The sequence below is a fragment of the Chrysochloris asiatica genome, unplaced genomic scaffold (genome assembly GCF_000296735.1).
Source record: "Chrysochloris asiatica unplaced genomic scaffold, ChrAsi1.0 scaffold00129, whole genome shotgun sequence".
Classification (NCBI taxonomy): domain Eukaryota; kingdom Metazoa; phylum Chordata; class Mammalia; order Afrosoricida; family Chrysochloridae; genus Chrysochloris; species Chrysochloris asiatica.
The window spans coordinates 5059911-5068387 of NW_006408647.1; the positions used below are offsets into that span (position 1 = coordinate 5059911).

The 8477-nt window shown below is 39.0% G+C and overlaps 1 pseudogene; it reads right to left on the reverse strand.

Moving 5' to 3' along the window:
- Window positions 1-7197: 7197 nt before the first annotated feature.
- Window positions 7198-7964, reverse strand: LOC102841885 (annotated as a pseudogene).
- Window positions 7965-8477: the final 513 nt, after the last annotated feature.

Genomic DNA, 8477 nt, shown 5'->3' on the forward strand with positions numbered 1-8477 from the left:
CAGCATTACACTTCAGGGTAAATCTTGAAATGTTCTTTCCATTCCTCCATTCCTCTTTAATTTGTCATTCTCAGCTCAGTAAACCATGAAATTTTCAGATTCAGAATGACCCATACCAGTCCATTTCAGCTTACTAATGCTTAGGATATTGGTCTTTATGCATTCCATTTTGTTTTTGACAACTTTCAATTTTCCTATACTCATAATACATTCATTCCATTTTCATATGATTAATGGATGTTTGTATTTTTTATCCTCATTTTGAGTTATGCCTCATAAGCAAATGAAGGTCCCAAAAGCTTTGCTCCATTTGTGTAATCATGGTCAACTCTACTTTGAGGAGGCAGTTCTTCCCCAGTCACATTTTGAGAGCCTTCTAACCAGAGGGGCTCATCTTCTGGCACTATTATCTGACACTATTCTGGTGCTATTCATCATCATGTTTCAATATTTAATATTCTGATGCTATCTGACAGTGTTCCACTGCTATTCATAAGGTTTTCAGTGTGTAAACATGCAGAAGTAGTCCATCTCTCCTTCTTTCTAGTCTGTCTTAGTTTGGAAGATCAACTGAAACCTGTCCACCATGATGACCCTGCTAGCATTTAAAATATCTGTGGCATAGCTTCTAGCATCATAGCGACACTCACCACATTATGACAAACTGGCAGATAAATGGTGATGGGGAAGGGTTAGAGAGATGGAAACACTGCCCTCAGTAGAGTATAAATGAAGTTGGTGAATATGTTGAGAAACTATATCTGCATATTTTCATATTTTTGTTTAAGATGTATTTGTATAATTTTATAGCAATACCTCTTTACTTGCCCACATAGAGAGATTCAGCTCAAGGAATTGATTCATGTATATTGTAGAAGCTGGCACGTACCAAATTTGTGTCTGATACCAGACTGGAGTCCTCTCCTAACTCATGTAGCTGTAGATGATGATGAACCCAAGATCAGCAGGTCAGATGCTGGCATACTACCAGGAGAGTGTGATAAACCCAAGATTTTCAGGTAAGATGGCAGCTTGATGGTTCCCAGACTGGAGAGGCTGACAAACCCCAAGACTGGCAGGCAGTTCAGCAGGCCACTGACTTAAGGCTCAAGAACCAGAGGTCAGATGATGATGAGTAGATACAGGCTAGTAAGCTTTACCAGAACATCCATCTATAGCATGTAGGCCACACCCCTGAAGAAACTCTACTTATAGCTGATTGGCTAATCAAACTAGATCACATTATGGGAATAATTACATTATATGACAAAATAGAGGATAATTCCATCATTACAGCACATAAGTGCCAAATTATAGCATTACATAACTGCCAAATAAACAATTGACAGTCATAATCTAGTGAAATCAACACAGCTTTGACAATCACAGACTTCTTAGAGCCAATCTCAGTGAAAATTAAGAAAAAAGTTTCAAGGCTATTTAACTGACTTATTTAAATTCATTAATTGATACAAATTTAGTTTATGCAAATATAATTTAGGCCACATATTAGCAATTGCATTTTCCTCTAGGAGGAAACAATTTCTTTCATTCAACAAAATTTTCAAAAACAATGTATCAAAATTCACAGAAGGGTTTTAGCCCTCTAGAAAGACTTTATCAGAGTTGTATAAAACAAATTAGGGATAAACCCAAATGTAAGTATGAAATCTGTCAGATAAATTCATAATAGTGGTACAGTCACAATAACCATCCTAGAAATTCTTTGATTTTCCAAACCATAAGATACATTTCAAAACATTACAGGGATGTACTGCATAGTGCATTTTGTCGGGATATTTCTAAGATCTCCCAAATTAGTGATATTCTTGTTTCTATAGAAACGAATGCACTTTAATGGTAAAAGTAAGGGAATACTTAATGGCCAAAAGTGAACAAAATAAGCAAGCAGTGTTCCCAGAGTCAACTACATGAGGCAAAATCTGTCAATGAGTTTTCTCCTAATCTAAGTAGCTTTTGAGTAGAGAAAAATATTGTTGAAGAGTAACTTATGAATAGGTTGCCCCACTTAGTTATCTCTCATGCATTTATAGTTATGAAGCATTTCTTCCTTAAGTTTAAGCACCAGACTATGATAGAAACTAGGCAGAATCCAATGAAATGTAAAGTATGCATCCTTAATTTAACAATTATCGTATGGTGATGTCTAGTTGGTTCTGACCCATAGAGACCCCAAACACAACAGAACAAAACAATGGCCGGTCCTGTTCCATCCTCACAATTGCTGTTACGCCTGAGCTCATTGCTGCTGCCACTGTGCTAACCCATCTCATTAGGGGGTCTTCCTCTTTTTCACTGACCCTTAATTTTATCAAACATGATGTCCTTCTCCAGAGATTTGTCCCTCTTGGTTACATGTCCAAAGTATGTTCCAAGGAACATTCTGGCTGCACTTCTTCCAAAACAGATTTGTTTGTTCTGGCAATCCGCTGTACTTTCAAATGGTTTGGGTCAGGCGTAGTTGAGTTCTCAGACTGATTTCTTTGCTCTTGAAAACTTTAAAGACATAGTGTACATCAAAATTGCCTAATACAATGTCTTTTGATTCCTTGACTGCTGCTTCCACGAGTGTTGTTTGTGGAGGCAAATTAAACAATAACAAGCATTTAATTGTGTGATATGATTTACAATGTCTTCTTAAAAATAAGTGAAGCGTTATTTAATTTAAAGTCAAAGGGTAAGTACTGATGTTATGTTTTGAGGTGATAGGCATTATGTGACTATGGTACATAAATCCTGTCAAAATGCCACAGATAATTTAGCAAGGTCAACGGATGGATTTAGTTTATTGCTTTCATGGCAAAGAAACATATTGTAAAAAGTACTCTTAAAACAACCACATGTATATATGAAACAAAGTGAATGAAGAAAGTATAAGGAGAGAAATGAATCATGTAAGCTAGGGATCTAACTACTAATAAGAGATTCTTATGTTATTTCAATTGCCTTAAGGGGATTTCAGTGTTGTGTTGTTATTGTTATTTCTAGTTGCCATGGTGTTGACTCCAATGCATGTTAACCTTATGCACGAAAGAACAGATTGTTTCCCAGTACTGCATTGTCTCCGTGATCATTGGTATGTTTGAGTTCCCTGTTGTGGCTATTGCGTAGGTCCATCTCATTGAGGGAGTTCTTTGTATTTGATGACCGTCTTCTTTATCAAATAAAATGTCTTTTTTGAGTGACCGATCTTCCGTGTTGATGTATCCAACATAAACAAAACCAACTCTCCCCATCCTTGCATTTAAATTTTAATAATTAAATTGTTTTGAAAGGGATGAGAGAGGCAGTATAAGCATTGTTGCTGCTAACTGCCTGACATACGTGGATACTCCTCCTTGTAGTCATATTATCTGGGGCTGAATTTACAGTAGTAGTCTTCACAAAAAATGTATGTCAGGGTTGTACTCTTTAACTACCTTTATTCTATATATATGCTGAGCAGACAAGCTGAGAACCTGGATCATATGGAGAAGAATGTGGCATCAGGATTGGAGGAAGACTCCAACAACCTGTGATATGCAGATGGCACAACCCTGCTTGCTGAAAGTGAAGAGGACTTAAAATACTTACTGATGAAGATCAAAGACTACAGTCTTCAGTATGGACGACATCTCAACGTAATGAAAACAAAAATTCTTACTACCGGACCAATAAATAACTTCATGATAAATAAAGAAAAGATTGAAGTTGTCAAATACATCATTTTGCTTGCAGCCACAATCAACATTCACAGAAGCAGCAGACAAGGAATCATCAGATGTATTGCATTCGGTAAATCTGCTGCACAAGACTGCTTTAAAGTGTTCAAGAGCAAAGATGTCAGTTTGAGGAGTAAGGTGAGCCTGACCCAAGCCATGGTATTTTCAATAACCCCAGATGCATGAGGAAGTTGGACAGTGAATAAGGAAGATCATAGAAGAATTGATGCCTTTGAGTTGTGGTGTTGGAGGAGAATATTGAAAGTGTCATGGGCTGCCAAAAGGACAAACAAATCTATCTTGAAAGAAGTACAGACAGAGTGCTCCTAAGAAATGAGAATGGGCATACTTAGTCTTTTCTTCCTGAGATATATTGTCAGTAGGTCCCAGTCCCTGAAGAAGGGCATGATTCTTGATAAATTAGAAGGCCAATGAAAAAGATGACGACCCCCACCAAAATGGATTGACACAGTGGCATCAACAATGATGAAGATGGCACAGATGGGCAGTGTTTCATTCTGCTGTGCATAGGGTCACTATGAGTCAGAACTGACTCAAAGACACCTAACAATAACAGTAATAGTCATCACAAGGAAGACTTCATAGGCCAGTGGCATTGAGGGCATGATGTCCAGTGTACTCCACAGAGTATAAGGACCTTGGGTTCTTGTAGGTTGAAGGAAGAAAATATGAGCAAAGAAATGAGCTGTGCAGGATCAGGACCTAAAAGGTGTGTTGTTACCTCAGGACGATACTTCAGGATGGGGGTTAAATACTAATAAACTGACACACATTTGCACAAATATAATAATACAGCACTGAAAGATGTCCCAGCTGCACTGAAGGCATTGATGAAAACCAATCTGGGAAACTGGTCTATGTGAATAAGACCATGGCATTAGAATTGCAGGAAGACTCATTAGCAACCTGCAATGTGCAGATGATACAACCTTGATTACTGAAAGTGAAAGAACTTAAAATACTTAGTGATGAAGATCAAAGACAACAGTATTCAGTATGGATTACACCTCAATGTAAAGTAAGCAAAAAGCCTCACCACTGGACCAATAAATATCATCATAAGAAATGGAGAAAAGATTGAAGCTCTCCAAGATTTCCTTTTGCTTGGATCCGTAATCAACACTTAATGGAAGCAGCAGTCAAGAAATCGAACAACATATTTCTTAGGCAAATTTGCTGTACACAATTTGTTTAAAGTATTCAAGAGCAAAGCTATCACTTTGAAGACTAAAATGCACCTGACCCAAGCCAGGATATTTTCAATAGCCTCTTATGCACGTGAAATATGGGCAATGAATAAGGAAGACTGTAGAAGTATTGATGCATTGGCATTATGGTGTTGGGAAAGAATATTGAAAGTACCATGGATTGTCAGAAGAACAAACAAATCTGCTTGGAATAAGTAAGTCAGAATGCTTCTTAGAAGCCAGGATGGTGAGATTGTATCTCTCATACTTCAGACATGTTATCAGGAGGGTCCAGTTCCTGGAGAAAAAAATTATGCTTGGTAAACTGGAGGATCAGTGGAAGAGAGGAAGACCCCCAAAGAGATAGAGATTGGCACTGTGGCAGCAACAGCAATTCACTCAAGTGTAACAACAATCGCAAGGATAGTGCAGACTGGGAAGTGTTTCGTTCTGTTGTGTTTCATTCTGGTTGCTATGAATTGGAATGGACTCATCGGCACCTAACAACAATAACAACACCACCACTAACTAACATCAGCATCCTTGCTAACTAACTTTCATAGTGAGAATAAGAAGCTCTCAAACAGTTTATACTGAAAAGGAGTGAATAAAATATAGTAGGACTCCTGGTGTGGTGATGTATGATAAGCACTGTACAGACACCACAAACCCACCCTCTGCTCCTTGGAAACCCGCTGCATGGTCCCTATGAGTTGTAACCGACTCGATGGCACTTAACAGCAACAATGAAGTATAAAAAGGAAAGGATGGAAAAGAATTATTTTTTAAATCTTATTTAACAAATTACATATACTGCCTTAAATTTTTTAAAACCAAAATACAGTTTATATTCTAAAGGCAGTGACCTAGTAATTAATTAACTCCCAAGTCTCATGAGCTCAACACAGTGAAATGTTACTTCACCCTCACATAAAGTCCAATGCCAGCTGGCAGAAATATATCCAGGGATCTGGGCTCTCAGTACTTCTTGATTCTGCTCTTCGCACATGTGCTGGGCCACAGAGACCTGGAGAATGCACTCTGGTTCTTACATTACACCTCAGTCTGGACATGACAGACAAGATTTTTATTCACAGTCACTTTGCCCCAAACCCACTGCAAGAGGGGCTGGGAAATGGAGTGCAGTTCATGAACATATAGTGAACATTAACTGATTCAGCCCCAGGTACTCAAGATAATGACAGAAAATGGGACGAAGGAATTGTTACATAAATAGAAGGGAAGGCTGAGAAATATAGAGATATTAGAACAAGAGAACAATAAAAGCTAGTTGTCTTCAAGTCAACCTTGACTCATGGCAACCCTACCTGTGTCAGAGTAGGACTATGCTTTATAGGGTTTTCAGTGACTGATTTTTCAGAAATAGATCACTAGACCTTTTTTTTCTGAGCTACACTAGATGGACTCAAATCTTCAGCTTTTCAGTTAGCAGTTGAGCATGTTGACTGCATTAACCAGGAATCCCAGGAGAACAATGAATCCCCTGCTCTAGAGTTGATTCCTAGTCATAGAGACCCTATAGGGCAGAGTAGAACTTTACAGAAGGGGTACTGGTGGCACTGTGGGATAAGCATTGGACTGCTATTCACAAGGTTAGTAGTTCAAACCTTTTTCCTCAGGAAAAAGATGAGGCTGTTTACTCCTGTAAAGATTTACACTCTTAGAAACCCTATATCAGGCCATTATGAGTCTGAATTGACGCAGTGGAAGTGGATTTGGTTTGGTTACTTTTAATCTTTACAGAAGTAGACCACTGCATCTGTCTCCCACAGAGTACCTGGTGGGTTCAAACACTATTAGCAATCAAATTGCTAAAACACTGTTACCAGGACTCTTTGAGAGAACATTGCTGTTGCTGTCAAGGTGATTCCGACTCATAGCGATGTATACGGTTTCCAAGGAGCAATCAATGAGTTTGAACTGTTGACCCTGTGGTTCAAACTGACCTTGTGGTTCAGTGCTTTATCCTACAGCACCACACTGGACTTTCTCATATGGCATTAATGAGTGATTTAATATTGACTGACATCTTTTTTTTTTTTTTTTTTAAGTTTTTATTGTGAATTGAGTGATAGTTTACATGGGAGAACATCAGCTTTACATTCATCCTACCATATTTTGTTTCATTGCAATGGCTACAATCCCCTTCATGCATCATCATTCAACAGAATTTGCTTCCATTCCCTCTGTGTTTTTTTTTTTCTTTCTTAATATGAGCATATTTATTTGTCACTCATTAAAATTTCTTATTTTTGACTGGATTCCGACTTGGAGGTAGACGCTCTCAGCGAGGACAGCCTCCATCTCTTGGCAATCTGTTCCTGACGTTTTTCTTTGGTCTCCTTCATCCTCTTGGCCAAAAGTTTGGCGTATCCCGCAGCCTCTGCCTTATTTTTTTTAGTGCGCTGTTTCTTCAGAGCAATACACCCATGTTTGTGTTGCAGGACATGAGGAGTAATAAGATGCTGAATCTTGGGCACTTTGGTCCTGAGTTTCTTGCCTTCTTTGTTCAGTGGCTTTCTCACAACATACTGGTATACTTCATCTTCTTTAGAGAGATTGAAAAGTTTGTGGATTCTGCTAGCTCTCTTGGGCTCCAGGCAATGAGGCACAGTTGTATCAGTCAGTCCTGGGATAGCTTTCTCTCCCCCAAACCCCACCCTTTTTTTTTTTTACAATAACCAAGTTGAGAACACTCAAGTTGGCAACCACAATGCAACCCTGGACAGATTTGTGTTATCTTTCGCCAGTTCTCCTTGGTCTATAATAGAAATGCCCCTTACTTAGAAGCAGGCAGATAGCCATGGGTCAAGACGCCCTGCTTCATGGGGAAACCTTGCTTGTTGTTTGCACCACTGATGCGGACAACATAACCCTTCCACTAATTACCCAGCGAGTCAGCAGCAACTTCTGTGGCCATTCATTTATCATAAAAGGTACGAAGCTTGCGTTCATCGTCCACTTCAATGAGTTTTTGGCAGCCAGTGGCTGGGAAGGAGATGTTCAGCTTCATGGTGAAGCAGCCGATGGCCTCCTCGGTGTCACAAAAAAGAGTTCCCTCTGTTTTTTTTTGGATGTACACTGAAGCACTCAGGAATATATAACCATTCAAACAAAGGGCATGCAGTGCAAGTCTTCCAGCACACAGCCCCTCTCCCTCCTAGCGTCTAGAGTCCACAGCCATTCTCCACTTCATTGTCTCTGCCTCCGTCTCTGGCATGGCTGCTTCTCTGGATAGGGTTCTGCACTTCCGCTCTTCTCCCTTGATGGTCTCAGGGTCCTCAGCTCCTGGACTGGCAAGATCAACCTCTTCCGGCCTTTTTACATCTTATTTTGTGGGCAGTAAATTTTCCTCCCTCTTAATTAAAAAGTACTGTATGTGAATGTTAGGGACAATTTTAAAAAATAATAAAAGAAAAGAAGGAGAGGGAAGGAAGAAAGAAGAAAGCAAAAAAGAAACAAAGAAAGACATAGAAGACAAACAAAAATATCATATACATAATCCTACTACCCAGATACAATTATA